Raw genomic sequence first — 19,641 nt, 5'->3', positions numbered from 1 at the left:
GCTCTATCCCTACAATGAGCGCTTCGTATTCAGCTTCATTGTTGGAGGCTTGGAAGCCGTAGTGAAGGGCGTATCGCAGCTTTTCCCCGTCGGGGTTAATCAGGATTATTCCGGCGCCAGCCCCCGAGCATTAGATGCTCCGTCTACGTATAACTCCCAGATGGGACCCGTTGGGTCTACCTTCCTTTTCCGAGTTAGCGTATCATCGCTTAGGTCGGCTTCCGCTCTTCCCACATCGGGAGCGTAGGAGAATTCTGCCACGAAGTCGGCTAAGGCGTGCCCCTTTATAGCCGTTCTTGGGTGGAACTCAATCCCGTACTCGCTCAATTCTTGGGACCAGATCGCCATGCGAGTCGATGTTCCCTTTTGAAGAGCTTTACCGATTGGATGCTCAGTTTGCACCGCAATTGGGTGAGCTTGGAAGTACGGTCGTAGCTTCTTTGCTGCCATTACGAGAGCCAGAGAAAGTTTCTCAATCTCGGTGTAGCGCGTTTCCGCGTCGAGTAAGGCTTTGCTTACGTAGTAGGTCAGCCACTGGACCTTGTTTTCTTCGCGGACAAGGACAGCACTTACAGCTCTTTCAGAGACGGCGAGATACACGTATAGCGTCTCGCCCTCTCTCGGTTTAGAGAGGAATGGTGGGGATTCGAAGTAAGCCTTCATTTCTTGGAAGGCACTTTCGCATTCGTCCGTCCACTCAAAGCCGTCCGTCTTCTTCAGAGCTTTGAAGAACGGTTGACACTTGTCGGTGGCTTTAGACACGAAGCATGTTAGAGCGGCAATCCGACCGGTCAGGCTTTGTACCTCTTTGACTCGTCTTGGCGACTTCATTTCAAGGAGTGCCTTGATTTTTTCCGAGTTCGCCTCTATGCCTCGTCGGCTGACGATGTAACCCAGGAACTTCCCGGATTCAACCCCGAATACGCACTTGTTGGGGTTGAGCTTCATTTTATATCGGCGGAGGATTGTGAACATCTCCCTTAGGTCGTGTACGTGATTGGTTGCCAGTAGGCTTTTAACGAGCATGTCGTCCACGTACACCTCCATCGTCTTGCCGATTTGATCGGCGAAGATCCGATTTACCAAGCGTTAATACGTTGCTCCCGCGTTCTTAAGGCCGAAAGGCATGACCTTGTAACAGTAGAGACCTCGATCGGTGAAAAAGGTCGTCTTAATTTGATCGGGCTCGTGCATTCGAATTTGGTTGTAGCCTGAATAGGCGTCCATGAAGCTTAGAAGTTCATGGCCGGCCGTGGCGTCCACCAGTTGTTCGATGCGCGGGAGTGGAAAGCAGTCCTTAGGGCAGGCTTTGTTAAGATCTTTGTAGTCTATACAAATTCGCCACTTCCCGTTGGGCTTTTTTACCATTACCACGTTGCCGACCCACTTGGGGTACTTAGCCTCTCGAATGAAGTTTTGCGGTGAGGAGTTTCTCGACCTCTTCATTTATGGCCAGGTATCGTTCTGGGTTGAACGTTCGTCTAGCCTGCACTTTTACGGCGACCTTTGGGTCGTCGTTCAGTCGGTGCACTATTACCTCGGGATCGATTCCGGGCATGTCCGCATGAGTCCATGCAAAAACATCCTTGAACTCCCTAAGGAAGGCGGTACGCTGAGTTTTGATGGTGAGTGGAAGTCGGGTGCCGATTTTTACAACCTGATAAGGCTTCGATTCGTCCAGGACGATTGGCACAAGATCATCGGAGGTTTCCACCTTAAGTCTTTCGACTTCATCACGGGGGTCAAGTTCTCCGAACTTCCTTGCATCCCTTGGGTTGCATGGGTAATCGTCTTCCAGTTGGAAGATTGTGTTGACCCCTTTTCCCGCGGACTTGCCATCAACTCCTTGCACGTAGCATATTCTGGCTTGGGATTGGTCTCCAGCCATAATGCCAATTCCCCCTTCGGTGGGGAACTTCACCAGTAGGTGATACGTGCAAGTGATTGCCCTTAGCCAGTTCAACGTGGGTCGCCCGATGATTAAGTTGTAAAGCGACTCTTGATCGACCACTAGGAATGGGACCATGTGAACAACCTCGATTCCTCCAGGGGTCCCAAAGGTGACCGGCAGGTCGATAATGCCCTCGGTCATAACCTTTTCCCCAGTGAACCCAAACAATGGTGTTTGGGTCGGAGTTGGGCGCAGCCCCCCGAGCTTCATGCGCTCTAGGGTGGACTTGAAAATTATGTCGGCAGCGCTGCCGTTATCGATGAGAACCCTTTTCACCAAGTTATTGGCCACTTGGGCTTTGAGCACGATCGCGTCATTGTGCGGATGCACAACTCGCTTGGCCTCTTCATTGGTGAAATACATCGTCTCGTGAGGCACGGATGGAGGTTCTTCATATGTGAAGTTGACGTGCATAGCAGCGTCTTCCTGAGACACGGCCCTAAGGAATTTCTTCCGTTGTCGAGCTGAATCTCCATCTTGTGGACCTCCCAGTATGGTGGTTACCACGTGCAGTTGTGGGTTGGCGTTGGCAGTAGCCGTGGTTCGGTCGGCAGAAGCGGCTCTTCCTCCTCCTTGACCAGACTGTTGTCTGTTCGCGGTGGGGCCCGCAGCGCCAATCATGCGCAACACGAACTCCTTCAGCTCTCCCCGTTGGATCAAAGCCTCGATTTGCCTTTTGAGGTTGTAGCATTCCGAGGTCAAATGACCGTATTCCCGATGGAACTCACAATACCTGGATCGATCGCGAGTTGCAGGATCCTTCTTCATTGGAGCCGGGGGCGTGAACTTGTCACGTGCCAGAGCCAAGATCCTTTCCGGCGCCGTGTTCAGCGGCGTGAATGACGAGTACCCTTTGAAGTTTTCCGCAAGTCGCGGTTTCTGAGGTACAGGGGGTTGGTTGCTAGGAACCCGGTTCCCCTTGTTTTGCCTTTTACGAGGTTCGTTCTGCTCGCGGCTAGGTTCTTCTCGGCGGCGAGAGCTTTGATTAGTGCTCTTGCTGTTGGAATCGATCTAGGGTTTAAGAAAATAATTAACGCTTCGGTAAGCGGCGGAATTTTAAAAATTTTCTTTTACAAGTAAAACCAGTTTTTACTAACCTAGACAAAAGAGCAAGTACACGTAATTAAAAAACTATTATGAGCTAAGAAGCTTACTAACCTTTCTTGAAGCTTGATCTTTGAGAAGCTCTTAGAAAGTTGCAACGCTCGTCTCCCCTCGCAGCACGTCCCTCTTTCTTTCCTCGGCACCTCGAGCAACCACGAAAGTTTCTATCACTAAATCACTCGAGAGAAAAGGAATTAGTGAGTGGGCACTCTTAAACACTACGACTTAAGAACGAGTCTTGAAGTCGCAGAGCTAATCTCTAGGTCAAATGAGGACCTAGGTGCAAAAACAATAAAACGAAATTGAAGAGAGAGAGAGAGAGAGAGGATCGGCCAAGTCTAGAGAGAGAAGCTCTCAATCTCTAAAACTTTGGGATGAATGAAACAATGAGAATGAGGCCTCTATTTATAGGGGAGGGATTACCTTCAAAAGGTAGTTTCCTTTTCTCTTTTCTCACCTATATGGACGTCCAACATGAGCCAATTAAGGCCTTGGATTTGTTTCCTCATTTAATTTGCTCTCTCTTGGCCGAAAAAACACTTGCTTCTAGAAGCAAATTTGTTTCCTCTTTTTCTTTTGGCAAGTATCTTAATACATTAATGCACAAAATAATCTCTCTTTCATATCATGGCATGCACGAAATTTAGCCTCTCTTTTCATTGGGTTGGACGAAAATAAGGCTTCTAGAAGGACCTTCTAGATGTTTCTTCATTTGTTCATGACAACATAACAAAACCCCACTAAGAATTTTCAAGTAAAATTCTATGAAATGAAATTAATCCTCAAGGCCCAATTACACTAATATGGCTGAGTAATATTTATTTCATTTGTCATCATATGACAATGTCAAAAAAATTTATTGACATTCTTTTCGTCCTATGTCCAAAACGACAAAAATACCCTTTTGACAATTTTCGTAAAACTGTCTCGTTCTTGTTTTGACTTAGCTTTCAGTTTAACTATTCCTACTCGATGTGATTCGTGACAGTGACCTCATGGACCCAAATGAACAAAGCTTGAGCTATACACTTGGACTCAAAAGTTCACAAACCTTTTCCAAGTTTAGCTTAATGCCAACTGACTCCACTAAAGAGTTGACACTGAAAATCTCTCGGTTCAAATGAATTTATTTTCTACTCAAGAATTCACCTAATTATAATGAGCGGATCCACTGAATATTATCTATGCTACCCTTCATGAATGTCATCAGCTAGTCGGGATTTACTAAATTACCATTTTACCCTTCTAGCTGTTATTTCCTCAACTCCTTTGTCGCTTGTGAATAAGTTAGAAACAATGTATTGACGAGGAGCTAACAAGTCACATTGTTTCATCCAAAAGAGTCAGGACTCAATTTGGACACTGGCCAGTTTATTTATTCACACTCCAAGGAACAAAGCATGAGGTGACATACATTGCATTTCAGCAATCTTGTACATGAATTCCATATCTATGAGAACTTCACAAAGTTACTCATGACATACTCACAACTTAGTACTTCACCAATAGGCCCTGTTCGGAATCACATAGTGAGTCCGAACTTTGACTTTCTCAAATGAGAATACTAAGGTGTGAAATGGCATGTCTCATTTCAGGATTAAGGTAAGCATCATGCAATTCATACATAGTGACTTCGAGACATAAGAGGTTAAATGGTTTGTTCTTATCTTGTCTCTAGAAGTGCACTGGTCAATTCAGTACCTTCGGAAGATACCTAGAAGAACTATAGAGTCTCCAACTCTCAATGCCTCATAACCAGACATCATAGATTCTTCTAACAATCATACTGAGGTCAAGAGTCCTTTGACCCTAAGATTGCGAATATATCGTTTTAAGCAAACTACGAAGAGTTTGTTCATGCAAATCTACATTTGTCTCTTCGTAAGTTGTTAAGTTTGTTTATGGACTAAAAGACTAAGGTTTTATCATAAAGCTTGAAACAAAGAAAGAATGAATGAACGTTTCAACTTTATTAATGAATAGGCAATTACAAGCAAGAGTCTTCATGAGACTTTATTACATCAAATGTACAAAATAAAGACTACAACTCTTCTTGTGGGCACCATTGACAACACTTGCGGCTGTCGAGGTAATCTTCGACTCCCATGAAGGTCTTAGCTCGAGTCATTAACTCGGCCATGGTGGAAGGGACACGGCCGACGATAGACTTGAGGAAGTCACTTGTCCGCAAGCCTTCTATGATAGCGGCAATTGCGTCACAGTCGTCAAAGTGGTCGACCTTGTTTGACTCTTCAGTGAATTGGGCGAGGTATCGTCTAAGAGTCTCGCCACTCTCTTGCCTGATTGACCACAGGTACATCTTGGTCTTCTTTTGGACCATAGATGTAGCGAACCGTGCTAGGAACATGTCCTTCAGGTCTTTGAACGAGTGGATGCTTCCTGGCTTTAAGTTCTTGAACCACTCAAAGCCGGGTCTGGCGAGGGTCAAACTAAAGGCTTGGCACATGGCACCAGGAGAAACACCCTGCATCGTCATCCAGGTTTCATAGTGCTAGATGTGGTAAGCAGGATCTGCTTTCCCATCATAGGGAGCGAGGTTCGGGAGCTTGAAATTCCCCGTACAAACCTCAGCCAGTATCTGAGTAGTGAAAGGTGATGAATTCTCCTCAACGACCCCATAGGCACTTCCACGTATTCCGTATTCTCGGAGATCTCGTACCTCATTTCGAAGGTTGTGGATCATAGTGACCACATCGAGACCGGTCGTTGGAGTAACCCCTTGATCGGGAGGAGTCACTTGCAGCCTCTCGTTAGACCCTTGTCCTGCGCGGCGGTTCCCGTTAGTTGGGGCAGCCAGCGGGATATTGGGTCTAGAGATTAGTCGCTCTCTCAGATCATTGCCATGCCCAATGCGTTGAGCAGTGACGTGATCCCTAAGGTCAGGGCTGGCCGTACGGAGGCGCCAGCTTTGCTTGCCACGGTGCGCTCTCCGCGCGCCCTGACTGTCCGCAACATTCTCCCTCGGACCTAGTCGGTCGAGAGCCGAACGTCGGGAATTCCCCTCTTGAGAAGCTGTCGGCGCATCGCCTGTTCGGGGTAAGGGATTCGACGGACCGGCTTCAAACACGGCGGGGAGTCCCCCGTCCTTCGTGAGAGAAGTCTCGATATCCTCGTAATCGGGGTCGCGGTCGCGGCTTTCCTCGTTGAGGTTCTCAGGATCCCCGTTGGGGATCGTCGTGTCACGCATAGGTTGCTTCGCAGCCAGTCGGCTGTGGTACCTTGCGTTCTTCGCCTTCAGTCGGCGGATACTCTCCTCTAACTCCACGATGCGGTTGTCCCTGCTATCAGGAGATGGAGATGGTGAGCGGGTCGAGCTCTCTTCGTGGAGCGACTCTTCGTCACCATGCGCTCGGGAGCGCAAGAAGTATTTCTTGGTCCCAGTGACGTTTTCGGGGTTGTTCACGCCCTCAGAACGTACGGGTGGTTGGCTACTCATCTTTTCTCAAGTTCGAGAAAGTTGAGTTCGCAGAAGAAAAGAAGAAGATGAACAGAAGGGATTTTGGGCTGAATAGGTCGGGAAGTCCCCTCCTTCTAGCGCCAAAATGTTGTCGCACGAAAATGAACAACTATTTAAAACCTCGGGCGGTTCGATCCAAGGCCGGACCAAGTGATCGCACCCGGGCCAAGAGTGTGAACTCGATAGTCTCGAGCTAGGGTTTTCTCCGATCAACCCGCCTCTCGGGAGAGGTAGGGGGTGAGGAGGAGGAGTGACCGTGCCTTGGTTGTCGGCTGCCTACGTACCCGTGCGTGGGATCAGGTCAGAACGTAGTTCAAGCGTGAAAGACGCAGTATGAGGCGCGGAGCCTTGGTGGAGAGGCGTGCTCGACGAAGGAGACGGGGCGCGAGGAGTCCTCGGCAGCGTCTCAGAACTTCGGAGATCGCGTACGCGTCTAGCGTGTTAGACGCGCGAGGGGAACTCTAGTCGAGAACCCTAGGGGCGTGCTTGAGCACCGGAGAACGTTCCGTCAAAGGGAGCGACGTCCGGGAAGTCCCCGTGAGTGCTTCGGAACCTTTGAGAATGGGGGAGAGAGAAGAGAGTCTGCTTCAGGCCAAATATGGCATCCAGAGAAGCAAAGAAGAGTAAGAAATCGAGCGTGTCGATATGAGATGAAGAGAATTTATCGAATTGAATAGGCTTCAATGGGATATTATTGGATGGCTTTCCCCTCAATGGGAGGGGGTTTATATAGGTGTTTGGGAGCCTTAGAAGGTCCCTTTTTCGTCCATGTGGGACTAGGAACGCGCATGCCATCAAGTGGAGGCGCACGGCGCGTGCGGCGCACAAAGCGCGGCGCACAACGCGCGGGCGCGGCGCAGGTCGTGCGACGCATAGAGCGCGCGGCGCGCGCCTGCCTGGCGCGGCGCGCCGTCTGCTGTACGGCTGGCCGGCGTAATGTGTTGTGCGTGTGATGAACGGCTCGTCTTGCCGGGCTCTTGCGGGCCTTCGAATATCATTCTTCCCACGTGAAATATGAAGATTTCCACTTGACGAGAGTGACTCGATTCGAGGAGCAAGGCTCAACTCGACGAGGGCGACTAGCGACTTGACTCGAGGAGCGACTCGAGAATGACTCGCAGCTCGACTCGAAGAACAATTCAAGGCTCGACTCGAGGAGATTGACTCAAGGCTCTACTCAAGGAGCGAAGCTCGACTCGAGGAGTCAAGAGTTTGGGCGAGGGCTTGAAGACCTGCCGCTCATCGGGACCTCCGGCCTGACCATCGGCCCTTTGAGCGACGTGCCTTCTTGGCGTCTCGGGTTTTCCGAAAACGACCGACAACACGTTGCTCGTCTTCGGGGAGCAAGACTATTGTTTAAATTTCATTAAGAATGGAATTCGAATTTCGTTTCCTGATAATTCTTTTGTCACTTATGCATGTATGAAGAATGCTCTTTTCTACATCTATCCCAGTCAACCTTCTCTTTTAGACACCGAAATAGATAATGATCTAATTAGGGAGCCAAAGAGGATCAAACTTTCTGAATCCTCCGATCTAACAAAATCAACACACCTATGGCACTTAAGACTTGGTCATATCAGTCTAAATAGGATTAAGAGACTTGTTGTCACGACCCGCGAGCCTTAGCTCGCCCGCGAGCCGCGGCAGAGATCTTCCGTATCTTACTTAACATAAATAAAATTCATAAAAACTTTGGTGGAAGCGCTTCCGGAAAACATTTTCTAGAAAAACTTTTAAAATATTTACTTAAACGTCTCAAAAATATGGGCGAATTTTTCGTTTTTCTTAAAACATACTATTTAAAACTTCACAAACAAAAGACTCGTCTTTTAAAAACAAAACAGACTTATTCGCCCTTGACTTAGCCACAGGTCGGCAGCCGTACATACACACGCCTACTTACTTACCGGCTTTTGCTGATGCTCTGCTTAATCTTCTTTAGCTTTGCCTTTATCTACAATATCAAGATAATAACTGTGAGTCGAAAGACTCAGTAAGCGGATATCTATATAACTAATGCATCGTGCACATAACACATAAGCAATACATAACATGCAATTCATATCTTATCATAACTTGCGGAAGTATCGGCTTAGGTCCCGATAAATCCACCTTTCTTAAGAATCAATCGGCTTAGGTCCCGATAGATTCATCTTACTTAGGAATAACTCAGCTTAAGTCCCGAGATATTCCCCTTACTTAAGAATTCACCAGCTTAGGTCCCGGTGATTCACATCATAACATACTTTCATCATAATCTATGGAATTACCAGCTTAGGTCCCGGTAACTCCTCTTACTTGAGAATATGCCAGCTTAGGTCCCGGCAATTCCCATCATACAATACATTTCCTGCTCGGGATCCCTTAATGATATCCGCACGACACATGTCTTATTGGCGCCAGACAGGAGGGTGCACAGTCTCCTGCCTAATTCCCATGTGGTACCAGCACGAAGCATAATAGGTACCTGCTAACAAGGGGTATATGTCGGAGGCGGTACCATTCTATGTTTTCTCTTTAATTAACTTAACATGAGAGACTGCTTAATTCGGGTTTAATCCCGATCTTAACATAAATTCTTTTCGCTTATTAACTCGTGACTTATAAGATCTTGAGATGCGACTCCCAAAGATCCTATCATAATATTCTCGCTTTTGAATACGAGTCTTAACTTCAGTCTCTCATCATCCTGTTCACTAGGACTGGATCTCTGGAAGGTGGCTAACTAAACACATAGCAAAGGCTCGGGTTCCTAGTTACCTCTAGCCATTTTTGTTAGCCGGACTAATTCCGTTTCCCAATTCGTTAGTGGCTTAAAGCCCTTAATCTTGATAGTGAGTTATCTTCTGGCTTATCTTACTCTTGCTTACTAGAAAGCATATAGAAAATGCACGTACAATATATGTATATATATAAAGATATATATAATATTTCTTGATATTGTAGGTGCCTATAATCCACTTACCCGGATAACGATTCTTTCGAATCCTGAATTCTTCTCTTTCAGATAAAAGGGTTCTTCTTAACTTCACGTATAACCCAGTCCTCGTGAGCTCCTTCCTGCTCGCTGCTAATCCTTATAGCAATCTGGACTTATCTATGGAAGAGAAAGATCGAACATCGAACATACTCAGTATCTCGTCCATTGATCTACTAATGTACCTACTTCTACTGAAAAGAAAGCTCATAAGGAACGTATTCAAAACGTCCTCCTAGTCACGCTACTCAGAGCGTCTAAAAAAACAAACATCAGGGAATACATGACAGAACAGAGACGGGAAAGAATCGACGCCTAAGAACAAGGCCTTAACAACTTCCCTGATCTAGGCTAAGAAACGCCCCGCTATTCGACCACCTATTCTTTTGACGGGACAAAGCCCATTGCTTAGGATAGGTTCCCGAAGGTCGAAACTAAAAGGAAAGAACGTATAAAGAAACTCTTACTAACAATCTATAGCATACAGAAGTTATATGAAAATAACTCAAAACGATACTTTTCAAGTATGTTCTAGAAAATATTTTTGACTCGTCTCTTTTTATTGACAAGTTATAACGTTTGAGAACGTAAATAAAACATTTCTCGTTGATATTCGTTTTCCAAATCAAAAGAGTCGAACTTATAGTCGAACTCGGTTTTGAAACGTAAATCAAATGAGGATACTAAATAATTTGATTGAATCATCAACGAGTTTAATAACGATACATATTAATTTATTTTTCTTAATAACTTATATTAAACGAGCTTAATTACAAAACATACATATTGATATTATATCGCAACTCTCATAATCTAGAACGACCCAACAAAAATAATTATAGGTTCGCACTAGCACGAGTCGAGACTCGGGAAATTTCTCGACTTTCTAACACTAAACCGAGACTTCGTGAGTCTCCGAACGAAACCCGACAGCCGTGAACAGCCCCCCGAGAGCCACCACAAAGTTGCTGCCATCCCCGGCCCAACAGCTCGTCCCAACCGAGCCGATGAACCTCTCTGACCAGCCCCGCTCCGTCGTCACTCGCGCAGCAGCTCCGACACTCTTGGACAGCGCCCTCGCCGTCCCGAACCGCTGCCCCGAGACCTGTGCCGCCCACCTAGACCGAGTCTAACACTCGACACAACTCGCAACAAAAGAAAACGACTTAACAACTCTATAACAAAACTTCAAAACAACCTTACACGTACACAGTCAGCAACAATATCGCAACAATAACAATATCACACGGCTGAAACAATTCCAAACTCATCCAAATCATCTCATAAATCCCGAAATTAAGTAACGATTCTTCAATTATAACTTGAATCCAAGACCCACACATCAATTTCGGAGTTAAACCTCAACCCATGTAAAACCCCCAAATCTCCAAACCCTAGATATATAATCTTCCTCAAATCCGAACCGTAGAGGGACAGAAACTCAAAATCGAGCTTACCTTCTCCGTCGCTGTCTCTCTCTACTCCTTCTCCGGCGAATTTCTCTGCTCCGGCGTCCTCAGCGTGCTCGCGGCGGCGCTCGCTCCTTCTCAGCCCGCGCGCGCGTCCAGTGGCCCGGTCTCGGCGGCTGTCGGCCGAGCTCTTCCTCCGCGAGCTCACTCCCTCGCTCTCTTTCCCTCTCTCGCTCACTCGGCCGCTCTCTCTCTCGGTTCTCTTCTTCTCCTTCTTTTTCTCTTTTCTTTCTCTTTCCTTCTCTCCTTTCTCTTTTCTTTTTCCTTTCTTTTTTTTTTCCTGGTTGCCGATTCTTTTCTTCTTCACTCGGCCAAGTGATACTTATCACTTTGTGAAGAAGATGAGTCATAGATGACGTGGCAAGCTAGGAAAAAAAACATCTTATTCACAATCCAAACTCTTTTCCTTGTTTTCTTTCAAATGGGTCCCTTAAAAATTGTTACAACCACGTCCTTTTCATATAATTATTTAATTAAATCCATCACCAAACGGATTATAATTATATGATTCGAACCGAGAATTTTCTCGTTCGTTCTCGAATAATTTAAATATATTTAAGGTTTCTCGGAATTAATTCTCGTCCTTAGGAATTAATTTCCGGAATGTTTCCTCGGGATTAATTTATTAATCGAGTTAAACTCGATAATTCCTTTATTTATTCCGAGATTTCCATAACCTTAATATATTTAAAATTAATTCGATAAATCCATTGGAGTATAATTCACTCGAGAATTTAGTTGTAACAACGGAAACTCGTTATTTACTTCCAAATCTCCAAATACGAGTGACGCAGAAACTTGTCCTTACAATCCCTACCCCCTTAAATTAGTTTCGTCCTCGAAACTTAAAGCAAAGCAGGGTACTCTTTCTGCATCACACTATTGAGTTTCCATATAATTTTCCATCTTCAGAAAAGAAGAGAGGATATACCTTCCTCTAAACATGTCATCACTTAATGAACAGCAGATTGATTCTGGTCTTAAGATAGTCACTTCCTAACTGTTAGATATAACTAACCAGGAATCTACTCCATCATCTACCAAGATCAAGAACTTGACTAGGACACAACAGACGAACATGCATAGTTCCCACATACAGGAATGCATAACTGAAGAGTAAAGGATAGGAATCTAACCGGTTCTTCCAGACGATGACTCCTTTACTTCATCTCCATAGATGCTAAAGACGCGAGCTTTGGCCTTAGGTTGATTCTTCAGGTAAGCGATCTTCTCTTCTGAAACGTGACAATCCCGTGCAAAATGACCTTCTAAGCCACACCGGTAGCAGCTTGAGGTTCCTATGCGACACTCGCCTGAGTGCTTTCTGCCGCATTTGTTGCACGTAGGGAAATCATTAACCCTTGGCCTCTTGTACTTGTTCTCGCTTTGATTTCCTCTGTAGCTTCCTTCATTTCCCTGCGCCCTAGACCTGGAGTTTCTATCCCAACTCTTTTTCTTCTTGTCGGTGAAGTTCTTCTTCTCGACTTCCGCTACAGATTCCTGTAGGATGGTCATTGACTCGCTAGCTGGATTGACTTGTGCTATACGCCAACCATCAATCCTTAATGCCCTTTGAACGGCATTCGCATAAGTTCGTGGCCCAACGTCGCCACTATCAACCTGACGCACAATTTCCACATTGAGTACATGCATAAACTTCATCTTGCGCGACTGATCCGTCGGTACCATAGAGGGCGAAAACTTTGCAAGCTCATCAAACTTGGCTATATACTCAGCTACAGAGAGCTTCCCTTGCTTAAGATCCATAAACTCTCGTACCTTACCCGAGAGATTAGCTTCACCCAGGTACTTCTCATAAAATAGGTTGATAAAACGATTCCATGTAATATGAGAAACATCATCATAGAGTGCGATTACTTCCCACCAACTTCGAGCTTCAAGTTACAGCTGGTTCACAGCACATGCAACTCTCTCCGCATCTGTAAGTTGCATGTACGTGAAGATCTGTTGGATCCTTTTAATCCAATTTTCCGCAAGGGAAGGATCAGCATCTCCATCGAAAGTCGGTGGTTTCTGCTTACGAAAACGCTCATATACAGGCTCCCCGACAGTCGGTGCCATTATCGGAATCTGGAACAGCGGAACCTCATCTGGCGCCATAGCTTGAGCTTGTGGTGGCGCTTGTACATTCTGACCATCTGGATTCCTATTCATATTTGGCACGTGCTCACCTTGTCCTCCAGGTTGTTCTGGTCGATGCGCCTGGGGTTCAGGGTCTTGTTGTCCCTGTGGAGGTTGCTGCTCATTCATTCGTGCAATAAGTTGCGTGATCAACCTGTTCTGCTCTTCTATTTGAGCATCCCTTCGACGGCCATCTTCAGCTTGACGCTCTAGAGCCCTGCTAATCTCAGTCATTTCTTGTGAAAGATTCGTCTGCGTTTGCTTCTTAGGTCCCATTCTTAATCTCTACTTCACCTATAAGTAGGAATGGGTAAGCACACGGTTATCCTAATATAACCACTATCTTTCACAAAGACTCAACAAGATATTATAGATAAGGCTATCTTGGACATCAACTGACTTATAAGTAAGTAAGATAGTGTATGTACGACCACAAGTCTACAGAAACGGCTCAACCTGGGCTCTGATACCAAAAATTCTGTCACGACCCGCGAGCCTTAGCTCGCCCGCGAGCCGCGGCAGAGATCTTCCGTATCTTACTTAACATAAATAAAATTCATAAAAACTTTGGTGGAAGCGCTTCCGGAAAACATTTTCTAGAAAAACTTTTAAAATATTTACTTAAACGTCTAAAAAATATGGGCGAATTTTTCGTTTTTCTTAAAACATACTATTTAAAACTTCACAAACAAAAGACTCGTCTTTTAAAAACAAAACAGACTTATTCGCCCTTGACTTAGCCACAGGTCGGCAGCCGTACATACACACGCCTACTTACTTACCGGCTTTTGCTGATGCTCTGCTTAATCTTCTTTAGCTTTGCCTTTATCTACAATATCAAGATAATAACTGTGAGTCGAAAGACTCGGTAAGCGGATATCTATATAACTAATGCATCGTGCACATAACACATAAGCAATACATAACATGCAATTCATATCTTATCATAACTTACGGAAGTATCGGCTTAGGTCCCGATAAATCCACCTTTCTTAAGAATCAATCGGCTTAGGTCCCGATAGATTCATCTTACTTAGGAATAACTCAGCTTAGGTCCCGAGATATTCCCCTTACTTAAGAATTCACCAGCTTAGGTCCCGGTGATTCACATCATAACATACTTTCATCATAATCTATGGAATTACCAGCTTAGGTCCCGGTAACTCCTCTTACTTGAGAATATGCCAGCTTAGGTCCCGGCAATTCCCATCATACAATACATTTCCTGCTCGGGATCCCTTAATGATATCCGCACGACACATGTCTTATTGGCGCCAGACAGGAGGGTGCACAGTCTCCTGCCTAATCCCCATGTGGTACCAGCACGAAGCATAATAGGTACCTGCTAACAAGGGGTATATGTCGGAGGCGGTACCATTCTATGTTTTCTCTTTAATTAACTTAACATGAGAGACTGCTTAATTCGGGTTTAATCCCGATCTTAACATAAATTCTTTTCGCTTATTAACTCGTGACTTATAAGATCTTGAGATGCGACTCCCAAAGATCCTATCATAATATTCTCGCTTTTGAATACGAGTCTTAACTTCAGTCTCTCATCATCCTGTTCACTAGGACTGGATCTCTGGAAGGTGGCTAACTAAACACATAGCAAAGGCTCGGGTTCCTAGTTACCTCTAGCCATTTTTGTTAGCCGGACTAATTTCGTTTCCCAATTCGTTAGTGGCTTAAAGCCCTTAATCTTGATAGTGAGTTATCTTCTGGCTTATCTTACTCTTGCTTACTAGAAAGCATATAGAAAATGCACGTACAATATATGTATATATATAAAGATATATATAATATTTCTTGATATTGTCGGTGCCTATAATCCACTTACCCGGATAACGATTCTTTCGAATCCTGAATTCTTCTCTTTCAGATAAAAGGGTTCTTCTTAACTTCACGTATAACCCAGTCCTCGTGAGCTCCTTCCTGCTCGCTGCTAATCCTTATAGCAATCTGGACTTATCTATGGAAGAGAAAGATCGAACATCGAACATACTCAGTATCTCGTCCATTGATCTACTAATGTACCTACTTCTACTGAAAAGAAAGCTCATAAGGAACGTATTCAAAACGTCCTCCTAGTCACGCTACTCAGAGCGTCTAAAAAAACAAACATCGGGGAATACATGACAGAACAGAGACGGGAAAGAATCGACGCCTAAGAACAAGGCCTTAACAACTTCCCTGATCTAGGCTAAGAAACGCCCCGCTATTCGACCACCTATTCTTTTGACGGGACAAAGCCCATTGCTTAGGATAGGTTCCCGAAGGTCGAAACTAAAAGAAAAGAACGTATAAAGAAACTCTTACTAACAATCTATAGCATACAGAAGTTATATGAAAATAACTCAAAACGATACTTTTCAAGTATGTTCTAGAAAATATTTTTGACTCGTCTCTTTTTATTGACAAGTTATAACGTTTGAGAACGTAAATAAAACATTTCTCGTTGATATTCGTTTTCCAAATCAAAAGAGTCGAACTTATAGTCGAACTCGGTTTTGAAACGTAAATCAAATGAGGATACTAAATAATTTGATTGAATCATCAACGAGTTTAATAACGATACATATTAATTTATTTTTCTTAATAACTTATATCAAACGAGCTTAATTACAAAACATACATATTGATATTATATCGCAACTCTCATAATCTAGAACGACCCAACAAAAATAATTATAGGTTCGCACTAGCACGAGTCGAGACTCGGGAAATTTCTCGACTTTCTAACACTAAACCGAGACTTCGTGAGTCTCCGAACGAAACCCGACAGCCGTGAACAGCCCCCCGAGAGCCGCCACAAAGTTGCTGCCATCCCCGGCCCAACAGCTCGTCCCAACCGAACCGATGAACCTCGCTGACCAGCCCCGCTCCGTCGTCACTCGCGCAGCAGCTCCGACACTCTTGGACAGCGCCCTCGCCGTCCCGAACCGCTGCCCCGAGACCTGTGCCGCCCACCTAGACCGAGTCTAACACTCGACACAACTCGCAACAAAAGAAAACGACTTAACAACTCTATAACAAAACTTCAAAACAACCTTACACGTACACAGTCAGCAACAATATCGCAACAATAACAATATCACACGGCTGAAACAATTCCAAACTCATCCAAATCATCTCATAAATCCCGAAATTAAGTAACGATTCTTCAATTATAACTTGAATCCAAGAACCACACATCAATTTCGGAGTTAAACCTCAACCCATGTAAAACCCCCAAATCTCCAAACCCTAGATATATAATCTTCCTCAAATCCGAACCGTAGAGGGACAGAAACTCAAAATCGAGCTTACCTTCTCCGTCGCTGTCTCTCTCTACTCCTTCTCCGGCGAATTTCTCTGCTCCGGCGTCCTCAGCGTGCTCGCGGCGGCGCTCGCTCCTTCTCAGCCCGCGCGCGCGTCCAGTGGCCCGGTCTCGGCGGCTGTCGGCCGAGCTCTTCCTCCGCGAGCTCACTCCCTCGCTCTCTTTCCCTCTCTCGCTCACTCGGCCGCTCTCTCTCTCGGTTCTCTTCTTCTCCTTCTTTTTCTCTTTTCTTTCTCTTTCCTTCTCTTCTTTCTCTTTTCTTTTTCCTTTCTTTTTTTTTTCCTGGTTGCCGATTCTTTTCTTCTTCACTCGGCCAAGTGATACTTATCACTTTGTGAAGAATATGAGTCATAGATGACGTGGCAAGCTAGGAAAAAAAACATCTTATTCACAATCCAAACTCTTTTCCTTGTTTTCTTTCAAATGGGTCCCTTAAAAATTGTTACAACCACGTCCTTTTCATATAATTATTTAATTAAATCCATCACCAAACGGATTATAATTATATGATTCGAACCGAGAATTTTCTCGTTCGTTCTCGAATAATTTAAATATATTTAAGGTTTCTCGGAATTAATTCTCGTCCTTAGGAATTAATTTCCGGAATGTTTCCTCGGGATTAATTTATTAATCAAGTTAAACTCGATAATTCCTTTATTTATTCCGAGATTTCCATAACCTTAATATATTTAAAATTAATTCGATAAATCCATTGGAGTATAATTCACTCGAGAATTTAGTTGTAACAACGGAAACTCGTTATTTACTTCCAAATCTCCAAATACGAGTGACGCAGAAACTTGTCCTTACAATCCCTACCCCCTTAAATTAGTTTCGTCCTCGAAACTTAAAGCAAAGCAGGGTACTCTTTCTGCATCACACTATTGAGTTTCCATATAATTTTGCATCTTCAGAAAAGAAGAGAGGATATACCTTCCTCTAAACATGTCATCGCTTAATGAACAGCAGATTGATTCTGGTCTTAAGATAGTCACTTCCTAACTGTTAGATATAACTAACCAGGAATCTACTCCATCATCTACCAAGATCAAGAACTTGACTAGGACACAACAGACGAACATGCATAGTTCCCACATACAGGAATGCATAACTGAAGAGTAAAGGATAGGAATCTAACCGGTTCTTCCAGACGATGACTCCTTTACTTCATCTCCATAGATGCTAAAGACGCGAGCTTTGGCCTTAGGTTGATTCTTCAGGTAAGCGATCTTCTCTTCTGAAACGTGACAATCCCGTGCAAAATGACCTTCTAAGCCACACCGGTAGCAGCTTGAGGTTCCTATGCGACACTCGCCTGAGTGCTTTCTGCCGCACTTGTTGCACGTAGGGAAATCGTTAACCCTTGGCCTCTTGTACTTGTTCTCGCTTTGATTTCCTCTGTAGCTTCCTTCATTTCCCTACGCCCTAGACCTGGAGTTTCTATCCCAACTCTTTTTCTTCTTGTCGGTGAAGTTCTTCTTCTCGACTTCCGCTACAGATTCCTGTAGGATGGTCATTGACTCGCTAGCTGGATTGACTTGTGCTATACGCCAACCGTCAATCCTTAATGCCCTTTGAACGGCATTCGCATAAGTTCGTGGCCCAACGTCGCCACTATCAACCTGACGCACAATTTCCACATTGAGTACATGCATAAACTTCATCTTGCGCGACTGATCCGTCGGTACCATAGAGGGCGAAAACTTTGCAAGCTCATCAAACTTGGCTATATACTCAGCTACAGAGAGCTTCCCTTGCTTAAGATCCATAAACTCTCGTACCTTACCCGAGAGATTAGCTTCACCCAGGTACTTCTCATAAAATAGGTTGATAAAACGATTCCATGTAATATGAGAAACATCATCATAGAGTGCGATTACTTCCCACCAACTTCGAGCTTCAAGTTACAGCTGGTTCACAGCACATGCAACTCTCTCCGCATCTGTAAGTTGCATGTACGTGAAGATCTGTTGGATCCTTTTAATCCAATTTTCCGCAAGGGAAGGATCAGCATCTCCATCGAAAGTCGGTGGTTTCTGCTTACGAAAACGCTCATATACAGGCTCCCCGACAGTCGGTGCCATTATCGGAATCTGGAACAGCGGAACCTCATCTGGCGCCATAGCTTGAGCTTGTGGTGGCGCTTGTACATTCTGACCATCTGGATTCCTATTCATATTTGGCACGTGCTCACCTTGTCCTCCAGGTTGTTCTGGTCGATGCGCCTGGGGTTCAGGGTCTTGTTGTCCCTGTGGAGGTTGCTGCTCATTCATTCGTGCAATAAGTTGCGTGATCAACCTGTTCTGCTCTTCTATTTGAGCATCCCTTCGACGGCCATCTTCAGCTTGACGCTCTAGAGCCCTGCTAATCTCAGTCATTTCTTGTGAAAGATTCGTCTGCGTTTGCTTCTTAGGTCCCATTCTTAATCTCTACTTCACCTATAAGTAGGAATGGGTAAGCACACGGTTATCCTAATATAACCACTATCTTTCACAAAGACTCAACAAGATATTATAGATAAGGCTATCTTGGACATCAACTGACTTATAAGTAAGTAAGATAGTGTATGTACGACCACAAGTCTACAGAAACGGCTCAACCTGGGCTCTGATACCAAAAATTCTGTCACGACCCGCGAGCCTTAGCTCGCCCGCGAGCCGCGGCAGAGATCTTCCGTATCTTACTTAACATAAATAAAATTCATAAAAACTTTGGTGGAAGCGCTTCCGGAAAACATTTTCTAGAAAAACTTTTAAAATATTTACTTAAACGTCTAAAAAATATGGGCGAATTTTTCGTTTTTCTTAAAACATACTATTTAAAACTTCACAAACAAAAGACTCGTCTTTTAAAAACAAAACAGACTTATTCGCCCTTGACTTAGCCACAGGTCGGCAGCCGTACATACACACGCCTACTTACTTACCGGCTTTTGCTGATGCTCTGCTTAATCTTCTTTAGCTTTGCCTTTATCTACAATATCAAGATAATAACTGTGAGTCGAAAGACTCGGTAAGCGGATATCTATATAACTAATGCATCGTGCACATAACACATAAGCAATACATAACATGCAATTCATATCTTATCATAACTTACGGAAGTATCGGCTTAGGTCCCGATAAATCCACCTTTCTTAAGAATCAATCGGCTTAGGTCCCGATAGATTCATCTTACTTAGGAATAACTCAGCTTAGG

The 19,641-nt window shown here is 44.5% G+C and overlaps 2 long non-coding RNA genes across 2 annotated transcripts; both read right to left on the bottom strand.

Moving 5' to 3' along the window:
• Window positions 1-10,279: 10,279 nt before the first annotated feature.
• Window positions 10,280-11,223, bottom strand: LOC149404184 (uncharacterized). Its single transcript, XR_016294045.1, has 2 exons — window positions 10,971-11,223; window positions 10,280-10,658 (listed from the first exon to the last, which is right to left on the bottom strand). It is a non-coding gene; the product is annotated as an uncharacterized LOC149404184 (long non-coding RNA).
• A 4,519-nt stretch (window positions 11,224-15,742) lies between these two features.
• On the bottom strand, window positions 15,743-16,764 carry LOC149404183 (uncharacterized). The gene is made up of 2 exons (XR_016293806.1): window positions 16,434-16,764; window positions 15,743-16,121 (listed from the first exon to the last, which is right to left on the bottom strand). It is a non-coding gene; the product is annotated as an uncharacterized LOC149404183 (long non-coding RNA).
• Window positions 16,765-19,641: the final 2,877 nt, after the last annotated feature.

This window comes from Urtica dioica, chromosome 2 (genome assembly GCF_054948205.1).
Source record: "Urtica dioica subsp. dioica isolate 48M chromosome 2, U.dioica_male_clone48M_v1_H2, whole genome shotgun sequence".
Classification (NCBI taxonomy): Eukaryota; Viridiplantae; Streptophyta; class Magnoliopsida; order Rosales; family Urticaceae; genus Urtica; species Urtica dioica.
This window is presented reverse-complemented; position numbering and strand designations above follow the sequence as displayed.